The sequence below is a fragment of the Sus scrofa genome, chromosome 14 (genome assembly GCF_054392235.1).
Source record: "Sus scrofa isolate SSC_HxYL_T2T_F1_AM1 chromosome 14, Sscrofa_HxYL_maternal_Yorkshire_Landrace_v2.0, whole genome shotgun sequence".
Lineage (NCBI taxonomy): Eukaryota > Metazoa > Chordata > Mammalia > Artiodactyla > Suidae > Sus > Sus scrofa.
The window spans coordinates 46,376,478-46,402,620 of record NC_139396.1 but is presented as its reverse complement, the minus strand read 5'-3'; the positions used below and the strand labels follow the sequence as shown (position 1 = coordinate 46,402,620).

Here is a 26,143-nt window from a genome sequence, read left to right as displayed (position 1 = left end):
GTGATTCCAATGTTTAGGGATATAATTTTATCACTATGAAAAGATCCAACCTTTTAACCTGATGCTCATCCAAAGATAGTGGGATCTTCTCCAGTTTTGAAAGAAAGCCTTCCTGTCCTGGACCCTCTGAGGAGGGCATGTGAGCCTCAAACAGACTTTTTTAAAAGTTGGGGAGTTCCCTCTGTGGCTTGGCAGGTTAAGGACCCAACAATGTCTCTGTGAGGATACAGGTTCCATCCCTGACCTTGCTCACTGGGTTAAGGATCTGGCGTTTGTGGCAATGGATCTGGTGTTGCCATGGCTGTAGTTAAGGCCACAGCTGTAGCTCTGATTCAATCTCTAGCCCAGGAACTTCCACATGCTGTGGGGCTGAAAAAAGAAGAAAAAAAAAAAATGGAGTTCCCAATGTGGCTCAATGGGTTGAGGACCCACCAGTGTCCATGAGAATGTGGGTTCAACCCCTGGCCTCGCTCACCTGGTCAAGATCTGGTGTTGCCACAAGCTGTGGAGCAGATCTCAGATGCGGCTCAGATCTGGTATTGCCATGACTGTGGTGTAGGCCAGCAGCTGCAACTCTGGTTCTACCCCTAGCCTGGTAACTTCTATATGCCGCAGTGCGGCCGTTTAAAACAAACAAACAAACAAACAAATCCTCCCATGTAAGAAACTGAAAAAATCATGAAAGCACTACCTTTCCCTGTTTTCTCAAAAATAAGATTACCTGTTGGTAGCTAGAGAGTGGCTGAGATCAGCCACTTTCCTTATTCATTATTTTTCAATATCTAGAAGGGCAATATATTCAAACGACCTGAGGGAAATAAATGTGAAACTGAATATATATATTTTAAACACGCATCCATCGCAAATCTGTTTTGTGGCTAATATTCCAGGGATGGCTAATAATCAAAACAGTGCTTTCCTATAAGAATGTTTAGATACAAAATAAATGGCTGAAAAATAGGCAAATCTGAAAGCAGCTTCTAAAAACAAGAGAAAACATGAAAGTTTTTCCCAGTGTCACTGTTCTAGCAGCATAGAGATCAGCACGTCCCATCTTAATCAGAAATCATTTTATATTGGTTTGGGGAAAGCAAAACTTTAAAGACTAGAAGGACTGCACTAATCACCACCACCACTGGCCCTCTATCTTAATAGATTTAAATCCTGCATATATTGTATTCAAATGTCATTCCACAGGGGCCCATCTGCTGCCCATGGGAAAGACACGCCTCCAAAGTTACAAGTTCATATTACATTGATCCCAAATTAAAATGACTCTTGGAGTTCCCACTGCGGCACAGTAGGTTAAGAATCTGACCTCAGCAGCTCAGATGGCTGTGGAGGTGGTGGGGCAGGGATTCGATCCCAGCCCAGCGCAGTGGGGTAAAGGCTCCAGCACTGCCATAGCTATGGTGTAGGTCACAGCTGCAGCTTGGATTTAATCCCTGGCCTGGGAATGTCCCTATGCCCCAGGTGTGGCCATTTAAAAATGTCAAGAGCACAAATCACCAGGTCATAAACAGGCTTTAGCAAAATTCAAACAAAACGACCCTAAAAGGTTTTTCATTATTCCTTTGTGTGGTCAGTTGAGGATTCACATATTTAACCATCACCCTTTACTGCTTCCTGCTTTTGTCTGCTTCACTCTGGGGTCATGGTCCTTCTATGTATGTGAAAAATACCTTTCCGTCTCCCTTTCACTGAAGGTCTGCAGTGACAAATTCCGTTTCTGTTTCTCAGAAAACATCAGTATTTCATCTTCAGTTTTTACAGTCGTATTTTTTTATATGTAGAATTCTAGGTCCTAACAGTTATTTTTCCTCCTGCCTTTAAAATATGTGGTTCCACTGTCTTCCGAGTTTTACTTCTGTTAATAGTCAACTATAAGTCTTACTGTTGCTGCTTTCAAGTTAAATGTCATTTTTCTCTTTTTAGCAGTTTTATGATGATATATTTGGATGTGAGTTTCTTTCTATTTATGCTGGGGGGGTGGTTATAGCGCTTCCTGAACCTGTATCTGCAGACTCATGTTTTTCACCAATTTATAATACTAACTCTCTCGTCTTCGCTCTCTCTCCTCTTTGCTCTTCAGAATATTTTCTGCTGACCTATACATGTTCCAATTCACATCTCCACATTTTCTCTTAAACCAATTTATTATTTTCTTTTTTAATTGAAGTATAGTTAATTTACAATGCTGTGTTCGTTTCACATGTCCGGCAAAGGGATTCAGTTTTATACACACACACACACACACACATACTTTTCATACTTTTCCATTATCGTTTATCACAGGATATTGAATATAGTTCTCTGTGCTCTACAGTAGGACCTTATTGTTTATTTATTTATATATAGTATTGTGTAGCTGTTAACCCCAAACTCCTAATTTATCCCCCCTCCCTCCCTTTCCTCTTAGGTAACCGTTAAGTTTGTTTTCTATGTCTGTGAGTCTGTTTCTGTTTATTTGTATATTTCAGATTCCACATATAAGTGATATCATATGGCATTTGTCTTTCTCTGTCTGACTTCACTTGGGATGATCATCTCTAGGTCCATCAACTTATTATGTTCTCATTTTAGTTACTCTATTACTTGTCTCTTGAACTGTCACTCAATTATTTTATACATATTTTAATTCCCTGCTAAGTCTCGCCATCCACATGACATCTATTTCTTTTTTTTTTTTTTTTTTTTTTTTTTTTTTTGTCTTTTTGTCTTTTTGCCATTTCTTGGGCTGCTCTCACAGCATATGGAGGTTCCCAGGCTAGGGTCGAATAGGAGCTCTAGCTGCCAGCCTACACTAGAGCCACAGCAATGCCAGATCCGAGCCGTGTCTGCAACCTACACCACAGCTCACGGCAACGCCAGATCTTTAACCCACTGAGCAAGGCCAGGGATCGAACCCGCAACCTCATAGCTCCTAGTCAGATTCGTTAACCACTGAGCCATGATGGGAACTCCATGACATCTATTTTCTTGCATATACTTGTCAGACTTTTTTTTTTTTTTTTTTTTTTGTCTTTTTTGTTGTTGTTGTTGTTATTGTTGCTATTTCTTGGGCCGCTGCCGCGGCATATGGAGGTTCCCAGGCTAGGGGTCGGATCGGAGCTGTAGCCACTGGCCTACGCCAGAGCCACAGCAACGCGGGATCCGAGCCGCCTCTGCAACCTACACCACAGCTCACGGCAACGCCGGATCGTTAACCCACTGAGCAAGGGCAGGGATCGAACCCGCAACCTCATGGTTCCTAGTCGGATTTGTTAACCACTGCGCCACGACGGGAACTCCCCCAGACTTTTTTTTTGGCCATGCCCATGGCATGCACAAGTTTTGGGCCAGGGATCAAACCTGAGCCATGGCAGGGACAACACCAGATCCTTATCCACTAGGCCACCAGGGAACTCCCTCAGTATTTCTAAATCCATTATGAAAATCCCAGTCTCTGGATCACCCTGGGTCTGTTTCTGTCCCCTCTGCCAGTGGTCCTGGCTTCTGGTGTGCTTAGCAATTTTTGATTGAATGCCAGACAATGCATATGAAAAGCTATAAAGGCTCTGAATTATGTGAATTTCCCCTAAGGAGGATTTATTTTGCTTCATGTAGACAAGCAGAGTAAGGGGACATGATCTCAATCTAGCTTGCATTGAACAATCTCAAAGCCGGTTTTGAGTTTTTGTGAGGATTTATCTATTACTGGTTTACCCTTATTCTTGGCCTCTGATCCCTTAGGGATTCCAACTAAAAGCCTGCATGTTTATGGGCCCAGGTTCCTTGCTAGGTCCTGAACTGCATTTCTGTCTCTCCTGAGTAGATGTATAATGAAATTGCCAAGAGCCCTAGCCTATCAGCTCATCAGCCACTTAGCTGCCACCTTCTCTCCAATTCCTTAGCCTTTCAGCTGCTGCTATTCATTGGCAAATACTTCGAGAAACAGCAAAAACCATGATGCAGAATGTTGGGCTGACTTCTATGCTTTTTCCTTCTCTCTGGGTTCTTAATCTCAGTCCCCGATGTCTCCTAATCTTGAGCTCCAATTTTTTATCTTTCCAGATCTGTCTGATGAGCTACCAATAGCTCTGATCTACTTTGTTCGCTCTTAGCTGTGGCTCAAAATCTGCACCTGCCCTGAGTCAGAAAGTGGTTTAGAGCATCAGGAATGCTTGGTGCATGATGGCACGTCTCTTCCATGACAGGTTACAGATATCTTCACACTCCTCCCATGAAGAGGTGAGGTCTGCCCTTGAAGCTGGGGAGGTCTGTGACCTGCTTTGACCTACAGACTATGGATGATGTGATGGTCTGCCAAGATCCAAGCTCAAGCTTTAAGAGCCTGGTAGCTTCTCCTTCCTGTCTCTTGGAATACTTGCTCTGGAAGAAGAGATGCCTCATTTAAAAAAAAAAGTTGGATTGCCCCCTCAGTCGGATTGCCCAAGCTAGCCATGTGGAGAGGCTATGTGGCGTCACCCAGCCTGGGAGCCAGACAGCGTGGAGAAGACTTTGCTAACTCCAGCCTTGGCACCAGCATCTGCCTACAGTGATCATGGAGACCCCAAGGAAGAATGACCCAGATGAACCCATCAACTGCAAGATCCACACAGGATAATGAAAATGATTGTGACTTCCTTCTCTGCATCAGATGACCATCTTCTTTCTTTCAGTTTTGCCTGCCTGGTAGCCCCATTTGTTTTGCATCTAGACATTCTTATAGGAAAGCACTGTTTTGATCATTAATAATCCCTGGAATATTAGCCATAAAACAGACTTGCCATGGATGTGTGTTTAAAATATATATATATTCACCTGTGGGAGCAAAACCAACGCCTGCCTCTGAGCAGCAGCAGCAGTACCATGGCCGTCAAGGGTTTCTCTGGCCAGTGATGCTCCCAGCGGTCTACAGCATGGGGGATCATCTTTGCAAACCTCTTCAAGAGCCTTTTTGGGAAGACGGAAATGCGTATTCTCATGGTGGGTCTAGATGCTGCAGGAAAGACCACCATCCTGTACAAACTGAAGCTGGGGGAAAACGTGACCACCATTCCTGCTCCAGGCTTCAACGTGGAGACTGTGGAGCATGAGAGTATCAGCTTCACCGTGTGGGTCGAGGGCGGCCAGGACAAGATCCGGCCACTGTGACGCCACTCCTTCCAGCACATGCAATGTCTCATCTTTGCAGTTAATGGTAATGACAGAGAGCGTGTGAAGGAGGCCCGAGAGGAGCTCATGAGGATGCTGGCAGACGACGAGCTCAGAGACGCTGTTCTGCTCATGTTTGCTAACAAACAGAAGCACCCCGATGCCATGAATGCAGCTGAGATCACTGACAAGCTGGGCCTACACTCTCTGCGCCACAGGAACTGGTACCTTCAGTCCACCTGTGCCACCAGTGGTGATGGGCTCTATGAGGGACTGGACTGGCTGTGCCATCAGCTCCGGAACCAGAAGTGAGCTGTACTCCTCTCTCCTCCCCTCTCACTCCCTCCTTCCACCCTCGCTTTACGCTCAGGTGGCAAACGTGCCCCTGTGGTGTGAGTGCCAGACGCTGTCTCCGTGGACAGTCACAGTGTGCTTCAACATGCTGTAAATGTGCAAACACAGCCTGCAATTGGATTATTTAATGTAAATAGTTTTTGCTTCCAATGAGGCCGTTTCTGGTACTCCTATGCAATGTTACTCAGCTTTTTTATTGTAAAAAGAAAACCAAGCCACTGTTTAGCACTGAGAAGGAATTTTAGGCACACGGGTCATCTAGGAGCCACTGTGTCAGACAGACCCAATCCTCCTTCTCTGGGCTTTAGATCTGTGTTAATATCCATTTTTGTTTTTAACCCAAACTCAGTGCATTTTTAAAAAATAGTTGCAAATACAAGATAAGGAGAACACTTGAACACACAGCAGGGAGAAATGCGCCTAGTGTAGGTTCTGCAGTAATGGCCTGAGTCCAGTCCACTGGTGGTCTGATGCCCGTTGGGAACATGAAATGGAGCAGAACTAGCCATGATCCATGCTGCATGGTCACCACAGGAACCCGCTGATTCGCTCTATCTCTGCTCCCCCCACACCCCACTACATTTTTGCTTGTATTTGTGCTCACTTGGCCGCCCAGGAGCCATGGAGGAACCCCTTGGAGGAATCCCAGCCTTTTCTTGAGTCAACATGGGCACTTTGGTTGGAACGCTCTGGCTGGAGCGGAAGCCTTGCAGTCCCCTTGCTGGCCTGCTCCGGGCTCTCTGGGGTCTCACCAGCGGAAGCATGGGTGGTCATCCTAGAGCCCCAGCCCCTTGGAGCCCCTGTCTACATGGGCTTTCACTTCCTCAGCCCACAGGGGTCGGATTTGCCATCGAAAATGATATCCTCTACTTTTTTCTTTTGTATTTTGATAAACACTGAAGAAGCTGGAGCTGTTAAATTTTATCTTGGGGAAAACCTCAGAACTGGTTTATTTGGTGTTGTGGAACCTCTTACTGCTTTCAATACACGATTAGTAATCAAATCATATCAAATATATATATTCAGTTTTGAGTTTATTTCCCTCAGGTAGTCTGAATATATTGTACTTCTAGATATTGAAAAAATAATGAATAAGGAAAGTGGGTGTGTATGTGTGGGTGTGTAAAATATTATTCCATGTCACTGCTTGTCCTCAGTAACAGATCCAGACCAATTTGAGACAGCCTAACACACAGCTAGAAATAGAAGTTGTGCCCATTACAATAAGAAACCCTATGTTTGTACATGCACATTAATGTTCAGGGCATTAGATGTGGAAGCAACCTAAATGTCCATCAACAGAGGAATTAAGAAGAGATATACATATATATTCCATATATATATATATATATATATATATATATATATATATATATGGAATATTACTCAGCCATGAAAAAGACCATCATAATGCCATGTGCAGCAACATGGATGGAAGTAGAGATGATCATACTGAGTAAAGTAAGCCAGACAAAGACAAATACCATCTGATGTCACTTATACGTGAAAAATCTAAAATATGACACCAATGAGAAATAGACTCAAGGACAAGGAGAATAGATTTGTGGTTGTTAAGGTGGAGGGGGTGGGGAAAGAATGGATTGGGAGTTTGGGATTAACAGATGCAAACTAGTATATGTAGGCTGGATAAACAACAAAGACCTACTGTACAGCACAGAATACTATATTCTATGTCTTATGGTAAACCATAATGGAAAAAAATATATTAAAAACAGGAGTTCCCATTGTGGCTCAGCAGAAACAAACCCAACTAGTATCCATAAGGTTCGATCCCTGGCCTCACTTAGTGGGTTAAGGATCCAGCATTGCTGTGAGCTATGGTATAGGTCGCAGACACAGCTCAGATCCCGCATTGCTGTGTCTGTAGTGTAGCCAGCAGCTATAGCTCTGATTTAACCCCCTAGCCTGGGAACTTCCCTATGCTGTGGGTGTGGCCCTAAAACACACACACACACACACACACACACACACACACATACACACACACACACATACACACACACACACACACACACACACACAAGACGTTGTGCCCATTACAACCATCCAATCATTCATTAAGCCTTAAATGCAATAGCCAACTTTTGTTGTATCAGGGTAACACAGACAGATCCTCATGGGCTGGTCTCCTCACTTAATCCGGGCCTCTCATCTGATTATCCTCAGAGATGCACTTCTCAACCCTCCGCTGCTGAACAAGATCCTCTGTCATTTTCCATCCTCTCACCATCTTTAGCTTTCTTCTTCATGGCATTCATCACAACATCATCCCACCTTTGGACTTCTCCCTTCTGCAAGGTCACTTCCATAAGTGTTGCGTGACAGTCTTTAAGGCTCTTCACAGTGTCTGGTTCCCCTTGTCCTTCTGGGCACACGCTAGGAACCTACTATCCTACCCAGACACTACATGCACATATGTCCACACGGTTGGTTGTGGCCAATGAAAGGTGAGAAAGTAAACATGTCCCTGCAGCCTGAGGAGACAAGGACACTTTGCTACCCTCTCTTTCTTTCCACCCCATGAGCAGTGATGTTCAGGGGGTGAATGAACACTCCTTCCCTCAGCCTGGATCCAGAGTGAGAATGGTGCCAGGTGGACCTCACAGAGGAAACTCAATGGATGTGCAGGGTGAAGAGACGTAATCATTGTTTTAAACCCCAGACATGCAGGGGGCTATTCATTACTGTAGCATAGCACAGCCCATCCTGACTGCATTAAGTGGAACTTTCTGTATTAGATCATCAGTGCTGGATCATCGGTGCCTTAGTACCTAGAAGTATCTGAAGATGGTGAACAAACTTAAGGAATTCTCACCCCAATGGATTTAACATGTAACTCAGTTTTAATGAAGACAAATAATTATCTTCAGGACATACTTCAAGCCTAAGAAGAATTTCACAGAAAATCACCCATCCCTGTGTTTACTATCATTAGTAAAAAGATCAGGATTTTATTCACCGGCAAATAATGATCCGAACATGACATTTCCTCCAAAGCAAGTCAGTCACCTTCACTCATCCAAATGATCATGCTTTTAAAGAAGGAAAAAAGACTATTATCTGACCCGGGGGTATGCTGGCTCCAAAGCGGAAGCATTACATGTCATGTGTGGCTTGACAATGACTTTGCATCACTAGCAGATTGTTAATCTACTCAATTAACTTGTAAATAAGTGAAAGTTGGTGCCCTCTGGATGGACTCTGAGCATCACAGTTCATTCCAGTAGGATTTCCCCACTGAACTGAGGCCATTTTTTTGTATTTGATATCTGAAATACTCCAAAATCATTTCCTAAAGCTTCCTCTGAAAATTATCACAGCATTTTTGTAAAGACTTCAGGTACAAATGGCCCCTTAAGGATATGCCCTTAAAGGAAACGGAGGAATCTGGACACGGAAGTGACAATTTTTGTTCCTTGATACATAAAAAGAACTGTCACCTGGTACATAAATACTTGAGCTTGGTCTTGAGATAAAAATGGCTTGTTTTGATAAGTTGGTCCTAGCAGCAAGATTTGAAAATCAAAAAATACCCTTGGTTCCAATGAGAAAAATATCTTAAGAAAGTAAAATACTCTACATGACTCTTAGCAAGGACTATGGCATTGGGTAACAGCATGGAACAGGCATCTGCAAATGAAAAATTTTATTTTTAGGAAGATTTGAGCACTTTATTTTTTTTCCTTGGGCTTGTCTCTTTGATTAGTTACTTCAATCTCTCCCTTGAGAAACTGAAATTCTGAATCACGAAGATTAAAAATAATTTTGAGGGATCATTTGAATCATCACTCTCAAAGACTCAACAGACTCCTTGAGTATTCTGAGATGAAATCAACCAGTTTTAAGGTCCCTTAACCCGTGCAGGTCAGCACATCCCTGAAGCAAGGAGTCTACAGTGGAAGAGAATTTAATTCTCATATTCTCACACATCTTTTTTTTTTTTCTTTTGGCTTTGCTCAATTCTATCCGTCTGACCCTGTTAACACTCTCTTTCTCGTTACACCCCATCCAACTTTCTTCTCATCCATGCCTCTCGTCTAATTGCAAAGTATCATTCTCTTCTCCTGGTCTTGTTTTCAAACTTTTTTTTAATTAAAGTATAGTTGATTGACAATGTTGTGCCAACTTCTGCTATACAAATCATCATTCTTGGATTGCAAATCATTCACTCCCTACACTGGAGTGTAGACCCAGTAATTTAAAGGCAAATGCTCCAGAGAAAAACACATTCTACCGACACAGTCATGAACAGGAGTTTCTAATGCAACAAATCAGACTGTAAGCATCTCTGGTTTTCCAGCTTCCATCTTTCCCAAAGGACATAAAGTCTCCAGGATGGTGGAGGATGCTATGTTCAATCCATTCTCATTTTCTAAATCCAAAGTTATTTCATGTTATTACTTATCTGTTTAAACATATAGGTTACAAAAAAACATTATTTTTAAACATCCAAACAAGCTCTTCTAAAGTGTAGAACTAAACAGCAAGCAAATATAACCATAAAACCATACTTCTGGCGGGGGGGAGGAGGCGGGTTAAGGGGGAAGAAATCCTCCCTTAGTTTGAGTCATCAATCTAAAACCAAAACCTAGACCAAAAATCTGGGGATGGAGTTTGTTCTGACTTTACAAAAAGCAGACCAGGAGTTCCCGTCGTGGCGCAGTGGTTAACGAATCCGACTAGGAACCATGAGGTTGCGGGTTCAATCCCTGCCCTTGCTCAGTGGGTTAAGGATCCGGCGTTGCCGTGAGCTGTGGTGTAGGTTGCAGACGCGGCTCGGATCCCGCGTTGCTGTGGCTCTGGCATAGGCCGGTGGCTACAGCTCCAATTAGACCCCTAGCCTGGGAACCTCCATATGCCACAGGAGCGGCCCAAGAAATAGCAACAATAACAACAACAACAACAACAAAGACAAAAAAAAAAAAAAAAAGCAGACCACTTTGTCACTATAATAATAAATTAGAATTTACTTTTTTTTCTTTTTAGGGCTGCACCTGTGGCATATGGAAGTTCCCAGGCTAGGGGTCTAATCAGAGCTGCAGCTGCTGGCCTACACCACAGCCATAGCAATGCAGGATCCAAGCCACATCTGGAACCTACACTGCATTCTCGGCAACGCCAGATCCTTAACCCACTGAGCAAGGCCAGGGATCGAACCCAGGTCCTCATGGATACTGGGCAGGTTCATTATTGCTGAGCCACAATGGGAATTCCCAATCAGATTAGAATTTACTACAGTTATGTGGATACAGTCACCCATGACGAATACATATACAATAAAATTACTACATTACAGCACCACTGACCGCACCCCCCAAAGAATGATATCACTTCAACATTTAGAAAAACTATTTGGTCTAGTTGTCACTTTGAGAATGTTACTGATAGGGAAGCTGGGAACAAAAGAGGGGGAGGGAAATGACCTTTACTGAGGTCACCTTCTTGCCAGGCACCATGCTTGGTATTTCCCACGTGCTATCTCATTTGAATCGTGCAACGTGACTATGACTGTAATATCAGAACACCCATTATGCAGATAAAAGAACTGAGTCAGAAAACGTTCAGGTTGGATAGTTAATCAATAAGCAGAGCTGAATCATCAAATCATGGAAACAACCTAAATGCCCATCAACAGAGGAATGGATAAAGAAGTGGCACATACATACAATGGAACACTACTCAGTCATAAAAAAGAATGTGCAACATGGACCTAACTAGAGATGATCATACTAAGCAAAGTAAGTCATAAAAAGAAAGATAAGTATCACATATCACTTCCACATGGAATCTAAATATGACACAAATGAACTTATCTATGAAACAGAAACAGACTCCCAGACATAGAGAACAGATTGGCAGTCACCAAGGGAGAGAGGGGTAGGGAAGAGAAGGATTGGGAGTTTAGGATTAGCAGAGGCAACTTGTTATATATAGGGTGGAGAAACAACAAGGTCCTACTGTAGAGCACAGGAGATTTTATTCAATATCCTGTAAAATATGAAAAAGTATATATATATACATATGTATATATATATAATTGAATCACTTTGCTGCACACTTGAAAATAATACAACATTGGAAATCAACAATGCTTTGATAAAATAAATTTTTTAAAAAATAAGCAGAGCTGAAATCTTACCTTTATTGTGTTTTTGGTTTGTTGTTTTGTTTTTTGCTTTTTAGGGCCGCACCCAAAGCATATGGAAGTTCCCAGGTTAGGGGTTGATTCGGAGCTACAGCTGCTGGCCCACACAACAGCCATAGCAACTCGGGATCTGAGCCACATCTGTGACCTACACCACAGCTCAAGCAATGCCAGATCCTTAACCCACTGAGGGAGGCCAGGGATTGAACCCACATTTCCATGGATGCTAGCTGGGTTCATTACCACTGAGCCACAATGGGAACTCCTGAAATTCTACCTTGTCTCTGAATGACGACCTGTAAACACATGCCAGGTGCTTCACCAGGCCAGCACACCCCACTACCTAGCCTGGCAAATAGCAATATCTGGAAATATTCATAAAAGCCAAGAGGAAAATGCTCAAGCCATAACAATGACCTTCTGTTTGGTAAAAGCTTCCAAATAGAACAACGTGGAATTCCCAAATATTAGTGGACCTGAGCTTTGAAAGCTCTGACCACGACTTAATTTGGGGAGTTCTTTAAAGTGAGAACAAAGGAAGGTATAGGCCCAGGTTTGAAAACAGAGGAAGCTCTCTTCCAGCACTCACCGTGACTTTGGTGGGGCCATGATGGGAACATGAGAGAGCAAGAGAGAGGAAGAAGCAGACCGGAGGGGTTCCCACCAGAGTTCTTTCTGGACAGAGAAGGCTCCAGAACAATTCACCTTGGAACCTATCCATAAATCTACCATTTAAATGGGCTAGGCCAGCCCTTCCAAAGACATATAGAAGTTGCTTTTTTGAAAACTTGTGGATTATATATAGAATGGAGAAACAACAAGGACCTACTATAGAGCACAGGAAACTAGTCACTATCTTGTAATGAACTGTAATGGAAAAGAACATGAAAAAGCTTTTTCATATTCTTTTATATATATAACCATTATTTTATATAACTATATATAACACATTCTTCTACATGTGATATATATATATATCATGCATATAACTATATCTCTCTCTCTATATATATATATACCACATATATATATATATAACTGAATCACTTTGCTGGATGCCAGAAACTAACACAGCACTGTACATTAACTATATGGCAATAGAACAAAATTTTTTTAAAAGTTTATGGGGAAACTCACCATACAAATATGAAACACAGTAAGGGGATATGAATAGGGCAGAAAAATCACCCAAAAGTGACATCAAGTTTACGAAAATATGAAATGTACACTGCTTGGTGTTTGGGGTAATGTTTGGGGTAGTGGTGGTTGAACTATAAATATTGTTTTGGAAAGTTGCCATCGGCACTCAGCAGTAATGAGCCCAACTAGCATCCATGAGGATGAAGGTTCAATCCCTGGCCTCGCTCAGTGGGTTAAGGATCCGGTGTTGCCATGAGCTGTGGTGTAGGTCAAAGACAAGGCTTAGATCTGGCATTGCTGTGGCTGTGGCATAGGCTCCAGCTGCAGCTCTGATTTGACCCCTAGCCTGGACACTTCCACATGCTGCAAGTACAGCCCTAAAAAAAAAAAAAAATTGTTTTGATTTTTCTTTTTTTTCTTTTTCTTTTTTTTTTTTTTTTTTTTTTTTTTTTGCCTCCCTGTGGTATGCAGAAATTCTCAGGCCAGGAATCAAACACATGCCACAGCAGTGACCATGTAGGATCCCTAACCACTAGGCAACCAGGCAACTCTATTCATTTCTTTTCAACAGAAAAGGCCATTAGCAAACAGCAGCCACCTGGATAGGTTTCTAGCAGATTCCATCAGGATGAAAACCAATTTTGCAAGAAATTCTGGTGTGTGTCTGTCTCAGCATTGAATTAAGCAAGAGACTAAGGTCAATATTTACTTCAGAGGGAACAGCCTCTCCATAGTCATGCAAATATTAGCTGCATTCGGGAAGATGCATGCTGTATTCAGGATTCTGTGGTCCAGACCTCTCACAGTGATGTAGACAAAGGCAGCTGTTGCTACCCATAGGGAAAACCAACTTCTACAGAGTGAGTCAGGATCCAATTTCCATAGGAAGCTAAGCCAAGCACGTGCAATGCTCTATTTTCTCCATGCTGAATAGTTTCCCGATCATTTGGAAATGAGGAAATGAGGTGACTTGCGTTTCCCATTTAGGATTTGAAAATCTCCCAAACCATTACAGACTTTTGTTGTTGTTGTTCTTAACCAGTCAGAGGCGATCTTCCTCGCTCAGGCTGCCGCCATAAATATTAAATTGAAAAATTGTTCATTTATCACCAGTTGCCACATGGTGGATGAAACAGTACACATGCTTGCATTGACACGGCTCTCAGTTGGAGATCGCTGTAACTTGGGGAACAGGCAAAAGCCTGTCTGATAGGACAAGGCTGTTTCCTACAGCGTTATTTGCAATAGTGAAAAATTAGAGGCAACCAAAGTGCCAGCCATGATAAAATAAACTCCAGGATGCTGGCATTGTTTTATTTTGTAAAGTATGTGTGTGGCTGTGTGCTGCTCCTGTACAGCTGTGCATGCTGTGCACTGCACAACTCCAGGGAGCATCCACATCACAATCCATACCAGGGGCAGCAACTCTCTCTGTAAAGGGTCAGAGAGTCAAGATTTTAGGCTTTCCCAGCCATCAGGTCAATGCCACAGCTGCTCCACTCTGACGCTGTAGTAAACGGCAGCCAAAAACATAACTGAACGACGGTGGGTGCCTTCCAATAAAACTTTGTATTTGAGAGTTCCTGTCGTGGCGCAGCAGAAACGAATCCGACTAGGAACCATGAGGTTGCGGGTTCCATTCCTGGCCTTGCTCACTAGGTTAAGGATCCAGCGTTGCCATGAGCTGTGATATAGGTCGCAGACGTGGCTTGGATCCCTCATTGCTGTGGCTCTGGTGTAGGCTGGTGGCTACAGCTCCAATTAGACCCCTAGCCTGGAAACCTCCACATGCCATGGCCCTAAAAAGACAAAAAACAAAACAAAACAAAACAAAACAAAAAACAAACACTTTCTATCTGAACATCAACATTAGAATTTCATATAATTTCTTCATGGCAGGAAGTATCATTCTTCTTTGTTTTTTGTTTTTCTTTTTAAGGCCTCACCTACTGCATATGGAAGTTCCCAAGCTAGAGGTTGAATCGGGGCTGCAGCTTAGGTCTACACCACAGCCACAGAAACGCCAGATCCAAGCTGCATCTGCGACCTACATCGCAGCTTGTGGAACACAGGATCCTTAACTCAAAGAGTGAAGCCGAGGATTGAACCCGATGGAAAATCAAAGCAAAGCCTTCTTCAAACTTCACTGGGCTGGGGTGGGGAGTAAAGAACACCCTCCCCCGCACTCCGTTCATTCCTTGAAGGGCCTGCTTTGGGGTTGGTTGACTGGGTATCTGCAAATACGAGAGCCTTTGGGAGTTTCCTTGAATTGATCCCTTCCAAAGGACCATCAGCAGCTGTGAAGGAGGGTGGATGACCAACTGCCAGCCCACAAGCCTGCCTACCCCTCTGGTCCTCTGCCCCACCCTCAGTGCCTTCCAGATCCAATTACGTATTTCATCCTCTGGGCTAGTTTTTAAAATCACTGCAGACTCATTGGTACTTCTGTCTTTTCTTACAATTATTCACATGATTTACCTTCTGTCTTTCGTTTTGGGGGGGGGGTTTGTTTGTTTGTTTGTTTTTGTCTTTTTTTGCCATTTCTAGGGCCACTCCCATGGCATCTGGAGGTTCCCAGGCTAGAGGTGGAATCAGAGCTGTAGCTGCCGGCCTACACCACAGCCACAGCAACACAGGATCCAGCCTCGTCTGCGACTTACACCACAGCTCACGGCAACGCTGGATCCTTAACCTAGTGAGCAAGGCCAGGAATGGAACCCGCAACCTCATGGTTCCTAGTCGAATTTGTTAACCACTGAGCCATGACGGGAACTTCAACCTTCTCTCTTTCTGAAAGTAACTCAGGGTCCTATTGTTGGTGACCACTTGGTGATTATGTGCTAGGCAGCTGAGGGTTAAGTGTGACTCCAAATCTATTTTTCTTTTTCTCTCTGTGTATCTGACATCTCCCTACATTTGATTACTCTCGCTCTGCTGTCCCTCTTTCTAATTCTAACCTTTCTCAGCATGTATCTGTATGAACATCTCATTGCCTGTGTTTTTTTTTTTTATTATTTTTTACTTTTTGGTCTTTTTGTCTTTTTAGGGCCACACTCACAGCATATGGAGGTTCCCAGTCTAGGGGTCCAATCAGAGCTGTAGCCACCAGCCTACACCACAGCCACAGCCACGCGGGATCCGAGCCGCATCTGCGACCTACACCACAGCTCACAGCAACACCGGATCCTTAGCCCAATGAGCAAGGGCAGGGATCGAACCAGAGTTCTCATAGAGGCTAGTTAGGTTCGCTAACTGCTGAGCCACAACAGGAACTCCAAGCCTGTGTTTAGAGATCTTTATTTTTTTTGGCTGCCTCCATGGCATATGGAAGCTTCTGGGCCAGGGATGGAATCTGAGCTGCAGCTGTGACCTATACCACAGCTGCAGCCTTGCTGCATTTCACCACTTCACCAGGACAGGAACTCCTTAAGGGCTTTTCCTGAGAGAACCAATCTCTCTCTCTGTCTCTCTCTCCCTCCCTCCTCCTCATCCCTCCTTCTCCCTTTCCTCTCCCTCTTCTTCCTCTCTCTGGTTCTCCAATCTCCCACTCAAGATTGCAGATGTAGTAAACTGCCTGAATTTCCCAGGGGAGTAGTTTTGTTCCAGGTCTTCAGAATGAGCATCATGTTTTAACTTCAACAAATAAACAATCCATAGAATGTAAGTAAGGAGTTTTAGAAAAGTGGGAGGAAACTCTGCACAGCCTTAAAGCAGAACACAGATAAAGGTTCCAGAACAGAGCTGGACAACCTTTGGTTCTGCAGCTTTCATCTTTTAGGATGTTTTCTGATTTTCCAATATGGAGAGATCCCAGACTTGAATATTCCTAAAATCCAGAGTTCCCATCATGGCACAGTGGAAAGGAACCTGACTGGTATCCATGAGGACTCAGGTTCAATCCCTGGCCTCGCTCAGTGGGTTAAGGATCCAGCCTTGCCATGAGCTGTGGTGTAGGCCAGCAGGTGCAGTTCCAATTCTACCCTTAGCCTGAGAACTTCCATATGAAGAACCTCCATATGCCACAGGTACAGCCATTAAGAAAAAAAAAAAAAAAAAACTAAAATTTTTTCCCTACAGGAAAAAAGAATAAATTCCCTTTATTTCCTAGGACAGCTGTGTGAATAGGGCCCCCAAAGTTTAACGTGTAAAGTGGAGGAGAGAGGAGAGATTCCAAAGTGAGGGCTTAAGGTAAAAATTATATATACTCAAGATTATCTTGGAAAATCCCTTAAGCTTCCAATAACGCACAGTACATGCTCTAGTATAGAATTCTTCTGCCTCCTGATGTGTCAGAACCACAGCTAGACAAAAGAAGGCTTATATACAGATACCCTGCAGCTAACCTCTACCCTAACCTGGCTGTCACTGCCTGGGGTGATCTCGGGTGACAGACACTTGAGCTGGCCGGCTTGACCTGAAGTTTTCACGTGTTCTGCTTTATCCCGAAGCTTCGATATAACCTGAAGTCCTGTTTCCAGATTCTTTTTTTTTTTTTTTTTTGGCCGTACCAACAGCATATGCAAGTTCCCAGGCCAGGAACTGAATCCGAGCCGCAACTGCAGCAACCTACACCGCAACTGCAGCAATGCTGAATCCCTTAACCCACTGTGCCAAGCCAGGGATCAAACCCCAGGTCTGTAGTCAGATTCTTAACCCACTGAGCCACAGTAGGAACTCCCTGGCATTTTTTAATTGGGATATTTCCCATAAACACTAGGATTGACAGTTTCCCATGGACAGGTTGGAATTTCCAGCCACAAAGCATTCACAATGCACTTGGGAACAAGCCCTTGGCCTTGGGAAGTGGCTGCCCCACCCGATCTGCCCCCCACCCACCCCATTTCCATCACCCATCACCCTGTCTGCCTTTGAAGAAGGCAATCTGTTAAGACAAATCCTGCATGCACGGTTCAGAAACAAGGCAACAAGCTCAGCGCATGCCCTTTCAAAGTTACATGAGAACATGCAACAACCCCACCGAAATGTCACGGGTTCCTCTAGGGAAAGGGGACTCTGTTGGACTTACTATTTAGTATTGATTAGGCCCAGACTCTGTAACTGGAGATTTAACTGGTAGAGGATTAATAAGCTGCAAACAACTTCTGTCCAGGAGAGATGCAAATTATCTCTGCCTCGTGGAAAAGAAAACCTCAGGGGTTACTGTTTTACTGCCCACAGGTCGGCCAACTTTGTAATTCTATTCCAGCATGCTTTTACTTTTTCCACTGAATGTGTGTGTGGTTATCAGTTTCTCACAATCCGTCTTCACTCCAGCTGCACCAAGTTACTGACTCCAACAAATTAAACAGTATTTGGCTTACTTTGTTACATTATGTTTTAAACTTGCAAAAATGTTTACAACCTCAAATGTTGAAATCATTACACTCTGACAAGCCTTTGACTCTTCCAGTGGGAGAAGCTTAGGAATGCTCTGCCTAGCAGAGCTGCTCTTTTTGCCTTCTTCTTTTTTGGCCACCCTGTGGCATAGGGAGTTCCCAGATCTGAGCAGTAGTTTCAACCTATGCCGCAGCTGAGGCAACACCCAATCTTTAACCCACTGTGCTGGCCGGGGATCGAACCTGCAACCCAGGAGTCCAGAAACACCTTAGGTCCCGTTGTACCACAACGGGAACTCCTTTCAAAAGACTGACTCGGAAAGCCACAAACTGCAGACATAGTCCTCCCTACCTTTCAAGCACCCAAATCAGGTGGGGATGTCAAGTTCAATGCCAACCAGGGAAACTGCATCCTTGCTGGAGACCTGCCAGCAATCTCCCTGCCCCATGAAATGACAGGAAACAGACTCGCCTTTTGGAACAAGGGGCCCCCAGCATCTCTGAAGAGCTGTACATTATGACACTGTCAACGCATGGGCCTCTCTCTGCCCGTAAAGCGCCAGACACACCTGCCCTTTCTATTCATTCTGAGCCACTAGTTCAATCTCTTCCATCTGTGCTGTCTGAACTTTTCATTTCCAATAGATTCAGACTAATTCACCGCCACCACGGAGGTTGACGGCCTGTGCCTTCCTGTGACATCCTGGGGGCTACCTGCTGACACACTTAAAAGAATTTAGAAATAAATCTAATAGAGGGCCTTTCATGCCAGAGAGCTGTTTATTTGAATTTCATCAAGATGGGACACAAGTATAATCAGAGACTGGGTATGGGATTCAAAAGCACTTAGCTAAGCCATTTACCCACAACTGCCTACAATCATTACATTATAATAAAATAAAAACACCACTGACCATGGACACGGCCTAGGCAACATGCTTGACGCCTAAAGAAGGCAGATGAGCTTAGTTTAAAAAAAAAAAAAAAAGCCACAGCAATCAAAGAACCAGAGGCCCCCCCCAACACACCCTGCATTTGTGTGTGTGTGTGTCTTTTTAGGGCCACACCCATGGCATGTGGAAGTTGCCGGGCTAGGGGTCAAATCAGAGCTGTAGCCACTGGCCTATGCCACAGCCACAGCCACACCAGATCTGAGCCACGTCTATGACCTGCTTGCAGCAACGCCGGATCCTTAACCCACTAAGCAAGGCCAGGGATCAAACTCGCCTCCTCATGGATACTAGTCAGGTTCATTATTGCTGAGCCACAACATGAACTCCCACACCTTGCATCTTGATGGAAGGAGAGGATGCTGGCGGTGTAGACCCGCCCTCTGCAGCAAGGGAGGAATTCCATGGCAGATTTAAACAGGGATTCGCCACTCATCAATCTATTCAAAGAACGGAGCCACGGAACATGTGGAGGAGCCTGGACTTGAAAACAGGCTGATCATCAGACAAACACAGGCTCTGTCACAGGAAGGACACTAATTTTCGGCTTGGGCAAGAGTTACAAATCCTGGTGTCTGTCTTGGAAGCTGAGTTTAAAAGGAAGTTTTTCATCTATGGGAATGCTAGCAGGGAACAGTGAAATTCTCTAGGGGTTGATTCTGGACCATGGCTAAGGCTCCAGCCCACAGGAGTAGAAACCAGCAGGTGCCCAGATGCAAAGTCGCATCCTTCCCTAGGGACTGAAGGTGCAAACCTTCCTCCCTGAGAAGTTACCCCTGCAGAGACTGGGTGCAGAGAGTGTGACATTTCACGTTAAAATGGGAGTTCCAGCTGTGGCACAGTGGGTTGAGGATCTGGCATTGCCGCAGCTGTGGCTTGGATTCAACCCCTAGCCTGGGTGCAGCTGAAAAAGAAAAGAAAAGGGAGGGGCGGAATCTACTATTTTAAGTAACTTGTTGGTCAGGTTTTTGTTTTCGTTTTTTTGTTTGTAAAATGAAGCATCCTTATTTTGCACAGCTTAATTTCTCCACTTTACAAGGATGCATTTTTGGTTTTTTATGTCTATCCAGTTCACTAAAGCAGCCCTAACACATTCATGTCGAAGCAAAATGTTCACGAGCCTGGCTAGTATGGCCTTCGGGATAACACTTGCGTCCTAAGAGCTACTAGGAAACAAGAGTACAGGGAGCAATACGTAAGAGCTTGTAATAATCTAGAAGGGAAAAAAATGTGAGAAAGGGAGTTCCCATCGTGGCGCAGTGGTTAACGAATCCGACTAGGAACCATGAGGTTGCGGGTTCGGTCCCTGCCCTTGCTCAGTGGGTTAACGATCCGGCGTTGCCGTGAGCTGTGGTGTAGGTTGCAGACGTGGCTCGGATCCCGCATTGCTGTGGCTCTGGCGTAGGCTGGTGGCTACAGCTCCGATTCAACCCCTAGCCTGGGAACCTCCATATGCCGCGGGAGCGGCCCAAGAAATAGCAACAACAAAAAGACAAAAGACAAAAAAAAAAAAAAAAAAAAAAAATGTGAGAAAGAATATATGTGTGTGTATATATACCTGAATCACTTTGCTGGACACCAGAAACTAACAGAGCATTGTAAATCAACTATAGTGCAACTAAAATAAATTTGGAGTTCCTGTTGTGGCTCAGCAAGTTAAGAACCTCACATAGTGTCCATGAAGATGCAGGTTTGATTCCTGACCTTGCTCTGTGGATTAAGGATCTGGTGTTGCCGCAAGCTGTGGTGTAGGTGGCAGACACGGCTTGGATCTGGCATTGCTGCAGCTACAGTGTAGGACAGCAGCTGCAGCTCCGATTCAACCCCCCCAGCCTGAGAATTTCCATATGCCAGAAGTGTGGCCATAAAAAAATAAAATAAATTTTAAAAGTAAAAAAAAAAAAAAAAAATTGGGATTAGTATAAAATCAGTGGCTTTTCCCCAGAGAAGAATAAAGTCGCCTGTAGTCCCAGCATATTTTTAACACATAAAATACCAGTGTGATAATATCTGGGCTTTATTGGGGGGGGGGTGGACAGAGGAGAGCACAACAGAATATTTTCTGTCCTCTCCTGGTGACAGGGCCCCCAGGAACCAGTACAGCCACCCCTCAACAATAAGCCTGGTCCAGCAACTGTGATGAGCCTCCGGTGGTGGTGGCTTTGAAGTATATCTACAAATTCTTCTGCCACTCATTCTTTTAAAGCGTCAGCCTAACTGCAGGACTGCCAGCCCCAGTACAAGGCTGGAACCACTGTTCACTCCTAAAGACTAGCACAGAGTGGAGGTGATGGTGCTGGTGACCCCAGCAGAGGTCACAAGGGACACTGCTATTCCCAACCTGCCCCTCTCCGGATTGCTCTCTCTGGGGAAGCCAGTGTCATCTTTTTTTTTTTTTTTTTCCAACTTAAATGCTGTACCCGCCTCATATGGAAGTTCCAGGCTACGGACTGAATCTGAGCCACAGCTGCAACCTGCACCTACACCACAGATGCAGCAACACCGGATCCTTTAACCCACTACACTGGACTGGAGAGCAAACCCATACCTCAGCACCACCCCGAGCCGCTACAGTGAGATTCTTAACACAATCCACCAAGGCAGGATCTCTAAACCAGTGCCATCTTGCAAGGAGGCTAAAAGCCTTAAGAAGTGGCCCATTTGGGAAGAAACCAAAGGCAGTCTTAGGAGAGCACCTCCTTGGAATGATTCTTCAGCCCGGTCCAGCCTTCAAATGAGTTTACACTTTGACCTTCAAGTCCCCCAGCTGAGGCCCCCGACATCACAAAGCAAAGTCAAGCCACCCCCACAGGGCTCTGCCTGAATTTCTGTCCTTTTGAAACTAAAATGATAGGTATCTTCCTTTACATCATTATCACCATCCAGTGCTTGCTGGTTCTAGAGCAACTGATAACTAATACAAGGCACATGGCCACAGGCAAGCTGGTAAGACTCAGAGAGGGCCCTTTGCTTGTAACCACTGGAAAAGAGAAAGTGGTTTTCCTGCTGAACAGGACACTTGGAGAGATAAACAACAGGAGCTGCTGGAGGCCACCACGTGAGCAGATTGCCTGAGGGAAAAAAACCAATCTGTAAGATAGAAACAGGAGATGAGGAGAGACTGAGTGCAGATGATGTGATTTGAGTCCCTGGATCAAGCTATGCCTGAAGTCTACACAGGAACTTTCATTTTCTTTTATTTTTTATTAAAGTATAGTTGATTTACAATGTTGTGCCAATTTCTGTTGTACAGCAAAGTGACCCAGTCATACATATATATATACATTATTTTTCTCATCTTCCATCATGGTCTATCTCAAGAGACTGAATAGAGTTCCCTATGCTATATAGCAGAACCTCACTGCTTATTCATTCTACACATAATAGTTTGCATCTACTAACCCCAAACTCCCCTTCCATCCCACTCCCTCCCTCTCCTCCTTGGTGACCACAATTCTATCCTCCATGTGCATGAGTCTCTTTCTGTTCTGTAGATAGGTTCATTGTGCCATATTTGAAATCCCAGATATAAGTGATGTCATATGGTATTTGTCTTTCTCTTTCAGACTTACTTCACTTAGTATGATCGTCTCACCCTGGAACTTTTCGTTGTTTGAGACAATTAACCTTCCCACCACCTCTGTTTTTTACCTGGAGTCAGTCTGGGTTGGATTTCTCTCATTAGGTGTTCAAAAACCCGACTTTATTCATTCAGTAATCCCTGCACTGCTTCTAGCATGTTACACTAGAGAGTCCACTTGCTGCACTAGGAGAGAGATGGGTAGATCCCAAGGTATGGAGCAAAAACAATCTTGCTACTTTTGGCCACAGCCGGTAGACTAAAGATTAGGGAAAGGCAATCCAACAAGGGAAGGCATACCCAACCCAGTGAGTTCATCAGGGAGCCTGCTAGCATGAGCTGCTGATCTTTGCAGGGTCTCCTACTGTGACTGAGCAGGACCCTGGAGGCCTTCCCAGGGTGGACCCCCTCCCACTCACATCCTCCCCCTGCCTTTTTATCTGGAGAAAAACTTTAGTCAAAGAACCAATGTAATTGGAGAAGTGTGGAAAAAAATACAGAGAAAAAAGAAAATAGTAATTTAGCCATTCAGCAAAGTCAAGGACCCTCAGTGCTTCAAAGACTATAAGTACTATTCTGAGCCATGTCTTTGGAGCTGTTTGGCAGGTGCTGAAGCCCTACTGGGTGGAAGAAGTCAACTGAACGCTGCCCACAGGCATGCAGATCAACAACCAGTTGGGACCAGAAGATTGATGACGCTGACTCCCAATGACCTCACCACCCACCAATCAGGAGAGAGTCCATGAGCTGACCACGCCCCACTCCTCAAAGACTATAAGATTCCTCACTACCCCCTCCAAGGGGGACAGAGTCCTTGAGGCACAAGCCGGCTGTGTCTCCTCTTTGCCTAGCCATTCAAGCTATTTTTTCTGTTTCCTCCAACTCTGTCTTCGCATTTCTATTTGGCATTGGGGAGAGAGGCAGCCAATATTTCGGCAACACTATGACAGAACTTATTTCCTGGTGGGAGGCATTGGAAATTCAGACTATAAACAGACACATAGGAATTCCCGCTGTGGTGCAATGGAATCGGCGGCGTCTCTGGAGAGCTGGGACACAGGTTCAAGCTCCGGCCTGGCAGAGTGGGTTAAGAATCTATCGTTGCTGCAACTGCAGCTTGGATCTGATCCCTCACCTGGGAACTCCATATGCCACTGGGTGGCCAAAAAAGAAAAAAATTAAAAATTAAAAAAAATAGGGAGTTCCTGTCGTGGCACAGTGGTTGATGAATCCGACTAGGAACCATGAGGTTGCGGGTTCGATCCCTGACCTTGCTCAGTGGTTTAACGATGTGGCGTTGACGTGAGCTGTGGTGTAGGTCGCAGACGCGGCTCGGATCCCATGTTGCTGTGGCTCTGGCGTAGGCTGGTGGCTACAGTCCCAATTCCACCCCTAGCCTGGGAACCTCTATATGCCACGGGAGCGGCCCAAGAAATGGCAAAAAGACAAAAAAAAATAAAGACTAATCTGGGTGTTCCCATTGTGGCTCCGCAGGTTAAGAACCCAACTAGTATCCATGAGGATGTGAACCCGCTCAGTGGGTTAAGGATCTGGTGTTGCCATGAGCTGTGGCGTAGGTGGCAGATGTAGCTTGGATCTGGCGTTGCTGTGGCTGTGATGTAGGCCAGTGGCTACAACAGCTCCAAGTCGACCCTTAACCTAGAACCTCCATATGCTGCGGGTGTGGCCCTAAAAACACTAAATAAATAAATAAAACAAACACAAATCTTCTTAAAAATTAAAAAAAAAATAAAGACACAGAGACACACAAGATAATTCATAATGAGTGTCAGGAAACAGGAGGGAATGAGGCCCCCCAGAGAGCTACGTGCACAGACTGGGCCAGAAAGATCCCTCTCACTGCATGACAATCAAGATGACACCAAATGCAAAGGTGTGAAGGCAGAGGGGACAGCAGATGCAAACACCATGAAAAGGAAATGAATTGAAGGTAGGGTTCCAGGAGCATAAAAACAAGTCTGGTGTGGCCTGAGCATAAAGCCCGGGTGGGGGTTGGGGGGTATAAGGAGCTGAGTCAAAGTGAAGAGGTCCAGGAAGCTGAGTGAGGTGGGTGCTGGTCTGCCCTGCATTTTCTCTGCACATCCTGGCTGCTGTGTGAAAAATGCACTGCCAGAGCCCTGGGTTGAAGACACAGGAGGCACTGTCTCATCACACGCCATGGGATGACTGGGGCTTCTTCTGTGCAGCACTGCTCCAAGATCGTTACAGCTACCATCTCATTTCATTCTCACAACCCCAAGAAGCACAGATTTTATCATTTGCACTTGGAACTCTAAGGAATGGAGGAAAGCCTTGGCCGCGCAGTCAGATGGCTAGTGGGTTGAGGGGCCTGGATTTGAACCTGGGAAGTCTGGCTCCAGACCTCCATCCCCAGGTGATACTGGCTGTGTTATGAGACCAGGATTATCTTGCTGTTTCAGTCTGTGTCTTTCAACAATTGTTATGGGTTGGGCTGGGTTTTCCTATCCCACCACTGTGGCTCCATTCAACATGCCTGGGGTTAAAAACGTATATTCACTGGTGATAGAACATGATGGAAGATGATATGAGAGAAAGAATGTATATATACATATATACATATATAACTGAGTCACTTTGCTCGACAGCAGAAATTGCTACACATTGTAAATCAAGTATGATAAAAAAATTTTTTTAAAGTATGTTCAAGTCAAAATCAGACCTATGGTGATAAACAGGAGCAGCCTCAGGCCAGGAATGGGGAGGGGCTGACTTCAAGTGCATTAAAGGTACTTCTTGGGATGATAAAAATCATCTTTAGCTTAACTGTGACAATGCTGACACGTATACATTAGTCAAAAAAATTACTAACTATACACTTAAAATGGGTGTGTTAGATTGTATGCAAATCACACCTCAATAAAATTGATTTACAAGGTGTTAAGTCTGTATTCACTTCAGTAGATAACATCTTATTCAGATTTCAGTGAGTATATCCCATCTACACAATGAAAAGCCACCTTACAGCCTCCAGGGGGACCTCCTGGAAGACACATGCATGAGAAAAGCCTGCTTCTGGAGCTCTCATTGTGGCTCATTGGATTAAGAACTGAACTTAGTGTCCGTGAGGATACGGGTTGGATACCTGGCCTCGTCCAGTGGGTTAAGGTTCCAGCATTGTTGTGGCTGCAACTCCCATTCAACCACTAGCCTGGGGACTTCCATATGCCGTAGGTGCAGCCAGAAAAGAAAAAGAAAAAGGCTGCTTTAGTTCAGTTCCTGTAGTCCGGGCAAACCTCATTAATACAGGAATTCCTGGAGCAAAAGCATCTGGGCTGCTATAGCCCCTCCCACCTCCTCCGTCCTGCAGGCCCGTAGGCAGGTGCCAGCTGATCACACAGCTGACACAAGTAAAACCTGAGCAGATGTTTCAGAACCACCGAGACTGCACGACTGGCCTTCTCAGGTTGAAACAAGTCGATCCTCCAGAAGTTTCCCCAGC

The 26,143-nt window shown here is 44.6% G+C and overlaps 1 protein-coding gene and 1 pseudogene across 2 annotated transcripts in view; one reads left to right on the top strand and one right to left on the bottom strand.

Moving 5' to 3' along the window:
* TMEM132D (transmembrane protein 132D) overlaps positions 1 to 26,143 on the bottom strand; it is a 771,513-nt gene that overhangs the window by 707,716 nt on the left and 37,654 nt on the right. The gene's annotated exons all lie outside the window — the stretch shown is intronic.
* LOC146396526 (ADP-ribosylation factor 1 pseudogene) lies at positions 4,174 to 5,476 on the top strand (annotated as a pseudogene).